This window comes from Aptenodytes patagonicus, chromosome 8 (genome assembly GCF_965638725.1).
Source record: "Aptenodytes patagonicus chromosome 8, bAptPat1.pri.cur, whole genome shotgun sequence".
NCBI lineage: Eukaryota > Metazoa > Chordata > Aves > Sphenisciformes > Spheniscidae > Aptenodytes > Aptenodytes patagonicus.
The window spans coordinates 5,412,910-5,428,280 of NC_134956.1; the positions used below are offsets into that span (position 1 = coordinate 5,412,910).

A 15,371-nucleotide genomic window follows, 5' to 3' on the forward strand; every position below is an offset into this window, starting at 1 on the left:
TTTTCTGCATTTAGTGTGAACATAGCTTCTGGTACAGATCAGACTTCACAGGCTTTTCACTGTAGCTGTTGGTGTTAAAATCCACAAGATGCTGTGACAAGCAGGCGAAGCCTAGGACTTTCTGTCCTGAAAACATTTGCAGTAACCGGTCACAACTCTTTGTGGCTTCCCAGTTAAATACTGAAGGAGCTTGTGGTTATCCTAAGAATGCATCTGCTCTGGTGACCTGTAGCCTTGGAGTATTTATTGAAGCCTGTGGTGCAAGGAGTGTGTTGCAACTTATGAGAGAAAATATGTGTCCAAACATCAAAAAATTGTTTTCCTTTTGGTAGGATATGCCGAGTTGTGGAGTCTGGCATTTTTTTCTAGAATCTGCAAAATGCCCCCTGTAATGGAAGATGACACCCGCCTCAAGTGTATTTTCATGGGCTGTCTGGTAGCCATCATTTACTTGCTTGACAATGCCACTCCATCTCTTTAGCTTTAACCTGCGGTTGAGGGTGGTGGTGACAATTGAGTGTGTCCATAAATACACTGAAATATGTTTGCATGTTAGGCTGCAGAGGGCCTTGCTTTTGATATGTCCTTCTTGGATTATCAGCTGACATTATCTTCTGCTTTTCTTGTTGTATATTAGGTATGTGGATTTTGCTTGGGTTGTATCATTTGCACACATCTTTTTTTTTCCCCTATTAAGCCTGTCCTGCTTTTGACTGTGTGGATTTCTAGAATTACCTTTTGGAGTCTTCCACTTTGTGTGTATAGAGAGGGGAAAGGCTTGTGTAGCTAGGCAGTGTTTCTTCTATAAACATCCTAATGATTTGGGAAACATGCACATTATGGAGTAATTTTTATGATCCAAGTGACCTATGGAAAGTTCTCTCTGTAGGCTACCTTGTAATCAGATGAGTGGATTTTCAGGCAGCAGAGCTGATTTGGGGTTTTTTTGTGTGTCTGATTCAGTGTGTGACCTTATCACGAGCTCACCCTGCTCTTACATCACTGAGGCTTGACATGTTGAGTCAATCGTTTGTTCATTCCTACTTGTGTCTCACTAATCACTGCATCATACCGTCATTTAATTGGAGTTGTAAGCCTCTGAGATCAGTACGGAAGTCTGCAGTGGGAGGCTGCTACTGCTGGGCAGAGGCTTGCCTGTAATTAAGCAGTCGGATCTGCCTGCGATGACCTGTGACAGGGCTGGGTGCGTCGGTGTACACGTGTATATCCTGCAGTGATGTTGTGGTAAATGCACTGTCTGCTTTTCTGTTTGGAAGGACTGACTTAATCTCTGTGTGCTACAGAGACCTTCCTTGTGCAGAGAAGGGTGTCTTTTGTTGTAAAATGTAACTGCCAAAAAATTCTGGTACTGAAAATACTTCTCTGGACCTTCTTCTCTTCTGTCATCTCAACATCTTCTGTCATCTCAACTGTTCAAGCTGTGCGAATCCTCTTAGTCTCTCTTCCTTTGGCACAGGAGGTCCTAAGAGATCTTCTGCCAAAGACTTCACACGCTCTTCCTTTAGCCAGTGGTAGCTGCCCATCAATGTGTTTTTTCTAGCCCTACCCAGCTAAAAAAACTACAACCTTCTTCTTGGCAGCTCTGTCCTGCCTTGCCTCAGGAAGCAAACCATGCTAACCAACGTATTTTAAAATAAGTGCACTTTTAACTGCAAGAGTTGTGAAGCTGCATCTTCTTGCTCTACTTGTGTGATCCTTCTGCCTCCCTGCTCTTATTCCAAAATCCTGTCCTCCTTTTTTCCTTCCTCCTTTTTTCCTTCAGACTCACCTTACCTCTGTGATGAGGATTGTATGCGTTTGCTGCTGCTGCTGCTGAACTGCTGCTCTGTAATGGGATTGTCCCAGAGGACAGCTTCTGGGTGAGCTGCTTGGAGCATGCAGCAGATGCTTAACCAGGACTTCCGTAGTATCTCTGGTTGCTGCTGGGGACGTATGGCCCAGCAGGGTTATCTCAGGACTCAAATATTGCTGTACATTGCAGAATTATCTCTTCCGTGTGCTGAAGTTCACTTGGGCTGCTGTATAAATAGGTTGTTCCACGTAAAGCATCCCTCCCTACGCTTCTCTAAAATGAAACTGCTCTCCCTCTGGCCCCTGGGCATTTATGTTCTGGTTATGGGTTTGTTGGGACTTTTTGCCGGTTGACATTAACAAATCTGTGTGATGATGTATCTCTGAAATATCCATTCTTTCCCTGATCTCAAATGCCTTGTTAATCAAGTTTTTCTCTGTTGGGATAGATGTTCTATTTACAATGCCAGGAGCTTGAGCTGGCAAACGTTAAGGAATAATTGTGATTTCCTGAAACTTCTTTAAATAACTTGATCCATGAGTGATTGCCAAGATAAGTGTCCAGTCCTCTCTGGCTGATTGATCGTATGATGTGATATACCAATACTTGCAGTGCATCACTCACTCCTGTTGGGTACCGCATGCTGCTGTGCAGCATCCAAAGGTGCATGGGGGTGGATACTCCCTACACCGGTGGCTCAGAGCGAGGAACCACTGTTGGGCAGCTGGACCTTTGGTCATGCCCGACATGGCTGTTGTAAAAATGGGGGTACTTGAAAACTTTTGCTTGTGAATATGAAGTTCAACGTGTACCACAGATAAGTCTGCTCTCTGCCCCTTCCAGAGGGCTAAAGTTGTATTGTGGAGCACTCATTGGCAGAGCGACAACTAAGAAATAGCTTTGTTTCAGTCATTGTCAACATGTGACGCGTTTTCCTGAGTGACGTGGCATCTGGTACACTCATCCTTTGAATTTGTTTGTAGGTGAGATTTTGCCTTGAGCCAGAAAGGATTTGAAGTAGTCCTTGGATGCATATGCAGGATACAGATGCTACCCTGTCTGTGTAGCTATCAGGTCCTCTCCTCCTAACGTGTTAATGGAACTGTTGTGTGACAGTGCGGAAATCTTAGTCACAGATGATGATACATATAGGTGCAGTTTCACCTTAAAACGAAGAGCAGTGTTTTACCGCTGGATGCTCTTACTCACAGATCGTATGTTTTTTATTGTGTTTACATTCATGATTGGCTGATTTTCTATGAAGATCTGTAGAAACTCTAAATATATTCTTGTATAACCATTTGGAAGGTGTTTATCATTGTAGTGTCAGAGTGCTTCAAAGGAGTATGGTAAATCAGCTGTAGGACAGATAATGTGTTGCCCAAATTGATAGATTGTGTACATGGTCAGAAGGTGATTTTGGGTTAAGATGTAAAATCCCTTGATCAAGCTCCTATATGAAAGTTAGTAGGACTCATGCCACTAATTTGCTTTGATGCTTTTGAAGTAATCCTTTGAGTAAGCTGGCGACTAACAGAACTGCAGATGCACTATCAGAAATTCCCTCTGTACTCTTGGAAGTGGATGGCGCTGATGATACAACTGAAGTTACTTAAATGAGACACAGAGGCAGTGAGAGGGAAATGTCTGTATGGGTTCAGTTTACGTGAATAAAGGCATCTCGGTGAGCCCACCATAACTTTCATTTCCAGAGCAGGACCATTTTCTATCACGGTTTTGCCATAATGGTTTGCACAAGACCTGTCATTGTGAAAGAGACGGCAGTCCTTCTCAGCCCAGTCCCAGCAACGTCGAGGGGAACATCAGCTATGTTTTGCCAGCATCTGAGCCAGATTATAGTGCTAAGACTCCATCTGGACTGTTTTGATAAGTGGGAACACACCAAAATGTTGTTGCATTTTTCACTTGAGGAGTTGTTTCTGGTAGCTTCAGCATCAGAACTGTTCGTTCATGCTTTTATGCTATCTCAGCGGCGGCTGCTTTTCCACTCCTTGGTGCACTGTTGATGCTGGATTGCTGGAACAGGAAGGTAAAAGGTTGAATCTAGAGGCTGAAAAAAAATGTCAAACTGTACACTCCCTGGGGTTAAGGAAGGCAGAAGCACGATTTCCTTCTCTTAGAAGAGCGATGGTCTGCCTGCTTTTCTGCAGAACTATATTTTTTTTGCATAACTGTGGTTACGATCGTGAGAGAGAACTGGAATTCCCTTCAGATGTGGATTTTAGTCTGTTTTCTTCCCAGTTGAGTTTGTGTTGGACCTTTTCAATGTAAATCATGGAAGTTTGGCTACCTTGAATTGGGGTACATTCAAAAAGAGTACCTTGAATTTTGCCATTTTCTGCTCAGGTTATGAGGCTCACACAAGTAAAAGATTAAATTCAGATGTTTCAAGTTTGAGGATGCAAGATCAAAGCTATGGCAGTCAGCAACTTTTATTTGTGAATTTCTGTTTCCATTTGACTGTAACTGGGCTGTTAATGTTCTTGACTAGAAATGAAACATGATTACAGTGGAAAATGGGGGCTGGCACACCTGAGTGGACTATTGTATCATTATCCATCAATCACAGGCAACAAGGAAACAGGTATTTAACACAGAAGGACACACAGTTATTATCCACCCCATTCCCCTGCAAGCCACAGGGCACCTTCAAGACTCTTATTAAAGCTTTAATACCTATAGAGATCACAAGAAGCACTGTATGCTAGAGGATCAGAGATCAGGAGCATTGCTGTCATTCCACATCTGTGCAGGACAAGAAGACACGTTAGGTGGAAGAGCACCGAGGGTGCTGGCAGACAACAGCCCTCTGCACTTCCGAAGGAAGGCACAAACTTCCCCGATCCTCTCTCGTTTCAGAGGGGGAGAATTTCTTCTTGCATCCTACGTGGCAACCTCTTTAACCCAACATGTGTGAATGGGACAGCGACTGAGAGGTGCTCAGTACCACTGTGTGACCAGCTTATTGAAGCTTTGGTTACGATTGCTCCCAGAAGAGGGCAATGGGGGAAAATCCTGAAGCCATTTTGTTCAAGGAGACACAGGAGGGAGGTGGAAAGTTCTTCCTGGCTTCTGCAGCGACAGAAGCTGTACAATGTGCGGTTGACTTGTTTCAGTGAAGTGTCTGATGTAAAGTGGTGAAATTGTGCTTTTGCACTGTGTGTATGCATTGACAACTAACATGTTGCATCCAGGTGTCCTCCTGCATCTCCATCACTTCAGACCGCCTATAAGTTCAGTTAGTTATGTCTTCCACAGGATGAACAAACAGCTCCCAGAAGTAGATTCCCCAAAGGACAGGGGTCTGAAATCAAGTGTGTCATGTAACGAATTACATTTTTAATGAGGGTCAAAGCTATAAAGCTGCAAACATGAGATTTAAGTATTTAAATCTCTGAAACTGTTGTCTTTAGAACAAGAGGAAGAAAGTAATTCTCTCCTGTTTTCATAGACAGCGGGGGAAATCTTAGGTTTTTTGATGTACCGTCCATGTTTTAGCAGGAAATTAGCAATATTCAGATGGGCTTCATGTACCAGATTTGAGCCAGGATGGCAGTAAAAGCCCAAGCAAACACTTGATGTACTTTTCTATCAAGGATCTCAGGAGCAGAGTTAACAGAGGAAGTAATTTTAAATCCTCAGAATCCCAAGATGTATTTTCACACACGTAAAATCAGGTTGAGAAGTCTCACTAAGAAGCTGTCTCATGGTGCGAAGCTGTACATTGATGATGTGATGACTGAGGTATTTTACTGTTTATAGTCCTAGGTTTTTGAAAGCCTGATTAATTCTTCCCAACTTCTGATATCACTGGAGAAGAGAGCTGAAGTGGTTTGTTTCTTTTTTTCCCCTGACCAGGCGTTCTTCTGTGCCTGGTCCATGTGAGATCGGTGTTTGTCCTCTACCACTGCCTGTTTCTCTGCCTATTGCACTAACTTAGCTTGTCTGTTTTTCTTCCTTCTGGTGTGTACTGGGCCCGTCATTAAATGTAAGACGCGAATTCCAAAATGTTTAATAGACACCTCTTAGTGACAGGCAAATGATTGATCCGTCTGATTCTAAGAGGAGCAGCTGAAAGCATCACCTCTCTGGTGCTCCAGTGCTGCTGCTGAGAGATGAGCAGCCGCACACAAGGAGCTGCAGGCAGTACCTCTGTGTCTGTCTGCTCTTGGTCTGCACGGGCCAGTCTCTGTACTGAGCTGCGTGTCGCTGCCTGGCTTGATACATCCCTGGGTATTAAGAGTCCCACAAGAGGTTCAAGTGGCAATACCTGAGCCACCCGCTACTGTGCTGCTTATCTGACAGTTTAAGGAGATGTCTGTGCATGCTGTTTCCCCTTCCCAATCCCTTAGGAATTCAGCCAAGCTGGGGCACTTCTGACACAACAAGGGAATCGTGTTCTTTTCCTTCCTCGGTGTCAGGGTTATCATAGGAACTGCTCTCCTGCACACTCACCTCTCTGGCTAGACTCTCCTGAAGAGCTGAGGTCAGCTCCCGCAGCCTCGGAGCCCAGATATTCGCATAGAAGAGTCGCTTCTTCTGCCTCTTCCACCCTGACAAGACAGGAAGCTCCTTTCTTCAGCAATTCTGGGAATTGGGCAGGATGGAGGGATCTGGATGTACCTCTGGATGCTGTGCAGTGCAGTTGCCTGGATGAACCTCTTAAACCTCAGTGCCCCTCTAAAGGAGGAGCCACTGGGTCCTGTGGGGGAGCTGTGACACCCACTAGTGTAACGTTGCACCCAAGCCAGGCTGGCAGGAGAAACTAATTTCCTTCCAAAGGGTTCAGATAGCTCTGTTCTCACACTGTGCTAGGTCTCTTGGGCAAATACTGACCAAAGAGGTTAAAGCAGCTGTTTCCCAAATCACCTCCTAAGAAGAGCTCTCTTAAGAGGCAGCACCTGCTCAGATGTAGAAATCGGTACGGGTGCCAGCCTGAAGATGTGCCAACTGCCTTGTGGTTCTGTCCAGGTGTGACTGTTAAGAATCTGGATTTAGCTTTTGGATAGGCCGCCTCAAGGTCACGGTGACGTGCTGGGAATCATCACTGAGACAGCACAGGTAAGTGTTGCACTGCTGATGCCTTTCCCCTGGCAGCTGGCAGGGTTCTTCCTCTTACCCTTTTGGAGTCAGTATCAGGCACCCGCTTTTGCCATTAACTGGGAATTTGGGGATGTTGAGAAATGAAGTCTCCAAGGGCAAAACCCTCTTTTCATCCAGAGCTGCTCCCTCTTCCCAGGGTTTTGGGGTTTTTTCCTTTCAGCAGAGGCTGTCCTGCAGGGAGCTTGCCTGAGCACTAGCTGCAGAGAAAGCACTGCCAGTGAAAGCTCGGAGTGCTTAATTCAGTGGGTGCAGAAGTGAGTTTGGAGGCATGTCTGGGGGAGCCTCTGGACTGCTCTTCCCTATTTACAGTTGGCGTGTTCTTAGCGAAAGTTTGCTGCTGTGCAGAAGATCCTGCGCTCTGTTCACCACGCAGGTCAAGCCGTGTTGGAATTGGTGTGTAAACCCACGGTTACATGCTCCAGCGAAAGCACGCACTTTTGTTTGGGTGTGGGGTCTTTAAATGCTTAATCAAATAGGCTGAATTGTCTAGGAATAAATTTACCCCTTTAAGGCAGAGCTTTCCAGCCTGACTTTTTTCCAGCATGATTTTGCATTGGGATTGCTCTTTAGTGTTTTGATATTGTGCTTCAAATCTATGATTAAGGAACTGGGCCTTTCCTCATTGTTCTCTCAGCTTCCTTATGGCCATTGCTAATTGTAAAGTACCCCCGGGGGAAATGCACAGGAAGGTCCTGGGGTGGATTAGTGCATTGTGCTAACATGCTTAATCTCTATATTGTTTAACAGCGTTATGGGATGAGATGACCTTTGAGGAAGAAGGTGGCCATATAACAAAGTATTGAGAAATATGTCCAGGCACTAGAGCAGCATTTTGGAGAGAGAAGAGAATTCCCTGTGTTGGGAGCAAAGGGAGTCTTTGAAGCAGCTGTTCAAACACAGTGTCCAGGCAGTAGACCGTGATGAATCAAAAAAGGAATATAGATGAGGCAGAGCCATGTGGACCCTTCCCTAGAGCCATCTATGAATATGCTAAATATTTAAATACTCTTAAGTTTTGATAGTTTAAGTATACTTTTCAAATAGAGGATTCAACCTGATTCATACTTTTTTGGGCATGGGAACAAGTGTTTGATATGCATGACCTTCTTAGCTTACTCTGTAATAAGTCCTTAACCATCCATGCTTCTCTTTAGCTGTGGCATGGGAGCACAGCCAGTAACACCAGAGTGCAGAACTGGTCCCCCTTTGAGCTATCATCTCCTGATGCCCCCAGACCCTTACTGTCTGAACTCTAGAAATCCTCTTCTGACCCCTTCATACTGTATAGGAAAGGCTTTCATTTCAAAATTTCCACATTTTTCCAGTGATCCTGTAATGCTGACCGGCAAAGGTGCCCTCTTCAGAGGGGTGAGGGAAGCTGGAGGTTAGAATTAGCTGGACAGGGAGACATCAGGGCTTTCAGTGGCAGGTAAAAGGTCCACTGCGCTTCACTGGATCAAAGAAAACTTTCAGATGTGTTGAAATCTCCTTAAAGGGTGAAATGCAGAAGCCATTCATGTCACCTACCACCCAAAGCTGGCCCTAGAGCATGTGAAGTCCTAGGCACATTGTGTGTTTTCTCAAGCTGCGGCACATCGCTGTTACCCTTCCTGGAGCCGTAACTGGGAGCTTGCCTGTACCGACTGTTTTGGTGGTGTTCTCAGAGCAGGACTGAGTGTGCTGACAAGTGAAGCAAATGCTGTGTTTAAAAGATAAGCACTTTGAGAGTCCTAACTTGGAAGTGAATTGGCGTTCAGAATTCAGGCAATAAAATGTAGAGAGCTGGCATAGTCTGAAAGGCAATTTCTGTGTATATTTGCAAAAAGGATGTCAGTGGGGGGAGATGAGTTGTAGAAAGATACTGAGACTTGTTTAAAAAGAGTATGGCTGGTATCCAGGGAATTTAGAAATCGTAGGAAGAACACTGGAGGTGTCTCAGCAGGCTAGATTGGGTGTCTGTGGAAATAAGGTACTTAAAGGAGGCAGACTGGCACCTTCTGTTCAAGGACGAATGACCTGAATAACCAGGCAGAAGGGGAGGCCTGCGGAGGGCTGTCTGGGAGCAAGTAGAAATCAAAACTTGTGTGTCACAGTGGATGGTCCCAGTGCAAGCAGGTAATGGGTTTTGTATGAAAGGAGTTTGAAAAAGAGGCACTGAGCGCTATCTGGGATAAAATAATCCTTGTATAGCATCTTAATCTGTTAAATTTAGCTACTACATCTTTAGGACTCTCTAAGTTGTCCTCCTAATGCCTCAGCTCTGTGTTAGTGCCAATTTTGTTTAACGTGCCCATCAGTGATGTGCCTGAAATTATGTTCTGTTAACTCAGGATCGATGATGACATCTTTGGGATCTCAGTCTCAGGCTTCCTCTGACCTTGAAGACCATGAGCCCTGAGCATGCCATGCTGGTTGGCATCAGGTCATTGTTGAAACGAATGCCTTACTGCTAAATGGTTCAAAGTGATGCCTTGTGCTCTTGAGCTCCAAGCATCACTGATGATGAGGGAACCGGGATTGTTTAGTCTGGAGAAGAGGAGGCTCAGGGGAGACCTCATCGCTCTTTACAACTACCTGAAAGGAGGTTGTAGTGAGGTGGGTGCCAGTCTCTTCTCCCGAGTAACAAGCGATAGGACGAGAGGAAATGGCCTCAAGTTGCGCCAGGGGAGGTTTAGATTGGACGTGAGGAAAAATTTCTTTACTGAAAGAGTGGTTAAACGTTGGAACAGGCTGCCCAGGGAAGTGGTGGAGTCCCCATCCCTGGAAGTATTTAAAAGACGTGTAGATGAGGCACTTAGGGACATGGTTTAGTGGGCATGGTGGTGTTGGGTTGATGGTTGGACTCAATGATATTAGAGGTCTTTTCCAAGCTTAATGATTCTATGATTCTATAATGCTCAGGAGCCAAACATCCTCCTTTCCAGGTGACCACTAACACAACTATTGTGCAAGATTCATCTCAGTGTTAGTCTTGATAGATACCTGTAATAATAATACACCGCAAGGTTGTTTGGATCTGCTTGGTGATGTAACCATTCCCCCGGGATCCACCACTTGTCAGACCATCCTTTTCCCATGTAAATCTTGAATCTTCTGCCTTGGCTGTCAGCTACTCAGCCGTAGAGTACCGGACGCTGATAGATCAGGGCAATAAAGAGAAGCCCCTGAGCTGCAAATGATTAGGGAGCTGGAGAAGGGGGCTGAGAGCCTTGGGGAAAGTCCCACTACACTAGGAATTTGCTTGTAGTTACTGTTCCTGTAGGAAATGCCAGATTGCTGCAATACCCTGCAGCAGGCTGAATTGTTCTCGTTTCTTCATCTCTCCATGTCACGCTCTGTTTTCTAAATGTTTAATTACAGATGGATTGTGGTTTGTGGGTTCACAGCTTTTCTCATCTGCTTTTTGTCAGAGGTAAGCAGATGTACTGCCTGTTGCTCTGTAGAGTTGAGTCCCTTGCACAGCAGCTGCCAAGGAGCTCGGAGATAAAAACTTCAGCATATGGAAAAAACGGGATGAGAAGCCAGTTTCTGTGGCTGAGATGATCTTGTTTTGAAATACATCCAGCTGGTCTCATATCCTCCCAGGTCTTGGTGTTGGCCCTCTGGTCTGTTCCGGGAAGCTGCTGCCTCCTGAATTCCACGAGCAGCTGGGGATGTGTGGGTTAGAGGGACCTTTGGTGTTTGACCCTGCCTGCCTGCTTTATCTGAAGATGAATACCTTAAGGGAGAGAGCCTTGCGCTCTCCCTGCCAGGTTCCCTCCAGCCTCCGTACGGAGATGAGAACCATGCCGTGACACAGGATGCGATTATGTAATTTACATTGGGTTGCAGTTGGGGTTGTTAAATTTGCATTTATAATCCATACTCAAATAGGAGAAAACCCTGAAAGCAGTCTGATTTGCAGTTACAATTAGATAACCCGACTTCTGCTGTCAGCTGCTTGTCTCCCTGTGCTGTGCCGTCCAGTGCATTTGGAGGCCAGGACTGGAAAATACCCTGAGGATGGTGAGAGCTCGCTCTTCTAGGAAGTGCTGCTGGGACCGTGGGCTCCCTCTGCATTCCCAGGCTGCCTCCTGGGGTACTATCTGAGGCTCCACAAGGCAATAAACACTAGTCATTAATCGGTTTAAATAATTTTTAAAGGATGGATGTATAATGATTTTTGAATAACCATCCTAATTATAGTAAATATGCATAAGAGGGCTGAATTAACATCACGTAAATGAGGTTAATTCTGGTATTTTAATGTGCTGCTTTGCTGTGCCCGTAAGCATTCTTTTGTCATAATTTTTGTGTGCAATTTTATATCTGTTTGCAAATGATATTTTCAGTTCATTTTTAACATGTGGAACCATGTCAGTCTTCTGACTTGGTTATTGCTCAGCAAGAAGGATACCAGAACCTTTCAGTTCATGGCACAGATATTTTCCGTTTAATCAAACTATGAACAATATAAGGAAATAATTAGCTGAAGTGGTGTTTGGTTTTGTGCACGAGCCAGTCGCTGGAGGAGATCTGAATATGGTTCGCTTGTGGTGCAGGCACCTCCTTTGAGGAGTGTGGGGACAGTGCTTCCTGCACTCCCTTGGTTGCTGCTCTGCTGCTTTGACCCAAGGAGAAAACTTTGGCTTATTAATCCTTGTGGATTTGGGGGCTCCAGAGCTGAGCCTTGGTTCTGTTCCAAAAATGATCTGTGCTGCTCCAGGTGTGTGATCTGTGAAGCTGAGACTGGCAATTGCTGTTCCACTGCATCAGGTACCCACGGCCTTTCTCGTGGCAAGGGACGGTGGCATGCCGTTACCATCCCACGGGAAGAGCCGGAGCGCACTTCCTCCACAGCAATACACAGCGGCGCTGGTTGCTACATCCACGTCTCCGTGCGGTTTGGCAGCCCCTATGGTAGCTTCTGAAGCATGACCTGTGGGGTGGAATACTTGGAGAGCTGTCAGCTCATTGTTAAGAGGCTCCAAAGTGAGGTTTTAGTGAAGGTTTTAATGTTTGGCCAAATTCAGTTAAAGCAGAAGCCTGGTTTGATTTGAGGGAGTGTGCTGTGCTCCAAAAGCTCTCCGCATTTCAAATTTTCTAGGTCACTCTTGGATGCTCTAAATTTTTTTCAGAGAAACAGTTAGCAAAAACTTTGACATTGATGATTTGTATTCTTCTGTCATCTCGGTCTTGGAGAGCACAGAGATACTTTTTTGGCAAGTTCTCCCCCTCCTCAACCCCCAGTCATCATCATTAGGAGGCTGTCAACAAGCCTGCAAAATACCAGCATGCCAACTGTAAATGTTAATTGAGAGATAAGCAGCTGAAGTGGGTAACTCGTGCCATGCCTGACCTGCGGCAGTCTGTCTCCTGGCCCTGCCAGGAGCTGCGTTGCTTCCCTAGGAAGTGTGATCAAAGCGATCCGTGCTCGCATACCTGCACTACTCGGCAGCACGCACAACTTCTCCTGCCCACGGGAGTTAGCTGTGCTCTGTTCGGAGCAGGAGGTGAGTTCTTCCCTTGCTAAAGTAGTACGACTGCAAAGAGGTTAAACTAGAGATGAGTTAAAACCAACCTAATGAGTGGGCGTTACGTGTGCTAGGAGTGTGGTCTGTTTTTTTTCTTACAGTTAGGGTTACATTTACCACTGGGATCTTATTGATATTCCTTTAATGCTTCTGGTTTAACTGCCTTTGGTGACAAACAGCTTGGAAGCTGCTCTAGTAAAACTGGAGTTTCGTTGCTGAAGCCTTGTGCCCAGCTGATGCACAGTCTCCAAAGTGCTTTTGGAAGGATTTCATCACCTGTGGCTATCCCGGCTAAGGGATTTTCCCTTTTTCTTTCCCTCTCTTAAAGTAACCTGTTCTTGTGGGTTTTGTCCTCACTCAGTGAAGGGCTTCAAGACATCGCTACTTGCTGTGTGTGCTTTCTGCAAACAGGCTTTACGGTTTCGTGGCATTGCTCTCTAGAACCGCCTCATGATGGGATTGCTCAGTTGATCAGTCTACCGACAGTAGTATTTACATACTAGGCCGTCGGCAATTATTCCAGATGATGCAGATTTTTTAGTTGCTTTAGCTGAAATGGCTTGTACTGAACTGTATCACTTAGACTAGAATCCCGTATTGCATCTCCAACAGACCTCTAAGCGAAAAAACATGTGTAACTGTTAGAAAGATATCGAATGGTAGCATAAAACACTGCTCCCAGCTGTAAAGTCCTGATGCTCTGTTTTGATGAATTTGGCAATTCAGAAAAAGCAGCAAAGTCTGCTTGTGCCCTTGGAAATCTAGGCATTTCCATGGCTGAGAGCTCGGTGTTCTAGTACTGCAGAGCTGTGCTGCCTTTTAAACCCTTCACTGGTGAGTCAACTGTGTGTTTACTGCTAGTTTTGAGGGGGAGGTTCCTGACTGGGAGGACCAGGGAGACATTTCTGTAGCAGACTGATTTACAAAGAAAAGGCCAAGCTGCTCAGAAGTACAGGATGTTGAAAACCCACAAGGAGAATTAACAGGCATAGTGCAGGTGAGTCGGCGAGAGGAGTCCAGGATAAAATGCGTGAATATGGAAGAGATTGTTACAGTCTGGGTAGCAGACAGTACGTATGGCATACCTTGGGCTTACCCTTTTTTTTTCCCCCCCCTAGCACTGTTCCCTGAAATTCTCAGAAAATCTTCGTGATTTCACAAAGATCTGCGCAATTGAAAGTGGTGAACTGAAAATTAGAGTATTATCCAAAACATTTTGCAGAGAAAACGAAGAAGATATAGGTGAAAAAGAATAAGCAGTGACAGGGAGTAGAGGAAATAAAGGTTCTGAAAATATTTGGGATGGAATCTAGTAACAAAATGGGGGAATGAGGAATTTAAAGTCACTGAATCCTGACAATGTATGTCCTAAATGAAGGACTCATTTTGGTGTGTTAAATGATGATTGCAACCTTGAAAATGACTTTATCAAGAAGAAATCAGTAAGAGAGAGCTTGTTGAAAAAGTGAGCAGGCAATCAGCAGGGTGTTAAGGAAATTAAGGAGTAATTATGCAAGTGACACTTTCTACAGTCTCCGAGAACTGAATTTGCAGTAGAGACCAGCACCACATGCACTTAAAAACCATTTTCCATAAAAACAAAAATAATCTTAAGGCTTTCTGGCAAGTTTTATCCTGAATGGCTGGTAGAAGGATGAAGCTGTATGATGGATTGCCCTACCAGAGGAAGTGTCCTCAAATCTAGTTGTCCTTGTTTCCCGAGCTCATAGGCGGGGCTGCAAGTGCCTGCTGAGGAGCTGCTGTTTCTGAGGGCTTTCCTGGGCTCACAGAGTGGCCGCAGCTCTGCTCGTGAGGATGTGCACCCTGCCTTCTCTCCCTGCCTGTGCTCAGTGGGTCCTGAGGCAGACGCGGGCATTTTTCACCTGCTCTCCTGGCACTGCCCGTCTCTTGAGTGTGTGATGTGACGTGACGTGATGGGTGCCCTGCCTGGGAGAGGGAGCATGTCCGTCTCAGAGGGACCGACAGTCCTAGTGGGGACAGCCTTGATTTCCACTTCCCTGTCTTTCTCACTTGTGTTTCCTCACATGCCTTAAAGAAGGTGCAAACCTTTTCCTAGACTTGTAAAGTAGGCAATACTCCATGCTGTGAATAGACCTGGGGGAGATTCCGTGCATCTGAGGTTGCAGCACTGTGCTCTGGGTACACACGCCAGCCCTCAGCAAGGTCTAGGAACGGCTCAGCTTTCTGTAAGGCAATGGGAAGCCCATGCTGGAAAGCAGTGCTTGAACAGCTGGGTGGCAGAAAGGAAACCCCCTGAAGTGTTCGACACATACAGGCCTGGTAGGAAGGGGCGGCCTTGGTCCGTTAAAGGCAGGCTGCCGAGAGGGGAGGTGGTGGAACCCGACCTTACAGAGCAGTGCCTTTGGTCTCCAACTTTCACTGCTGTGTTTTTTCGTAGGGGTTAAAGGATTGTTGTTGTACTGTCACTGAGTGATTCCCTCCCATGAACTCTTCCCTCCTACTTTACATATTCTCTAGCATCTCCCTCATATTCTGCACAGCAATTTATGCATGGGTGTATCGTGACTTCTGAATAATAACTCTGGGAACTTGTTTTCTCATGTTCGTGGTTTGCTCAGGGGGCTCTTGCGTGACTAGGCTATTGGGTCAGAGTACCTGGGAAGCTTCTGACTCACCAGAGGTCCCCAAAATAGCTTGGGGCCGTTTACAGCTCCCTGATATCTGTCTGTACCATCCAGCAATGGGCCAGAAGAGTGACTGCTCTCCTGGGGCTTAGGAGACCTGGGGCTGAGTCTCATTATTGTCACTGAGTCTTATATTGTGGTGTTGGGAAATACAGACTGCCTGGTCTGGCAGTGCCTCCAGTGGCATGAGGTGTCTCATGGCTCCGTGCATTGGCGGCTCAGCCTGCATCCTGTATGCCCAGGCACGGTCTTTTG

General features: G+C 45.7%; 1 protein-coding gene across 2 annotated transcripts in view; it reads left to right on the forward strand.

Annotated features, from left to right (window-relative positions):
• Nucleotides 1-15,371, forward strand: part of RBM6 (RNA binding motif protein 6) — a 55,382-nt gene that overhangs the window by 22,573 nt on the left and 17,438 nt on the right. The window lies entirely within an intron of this gene.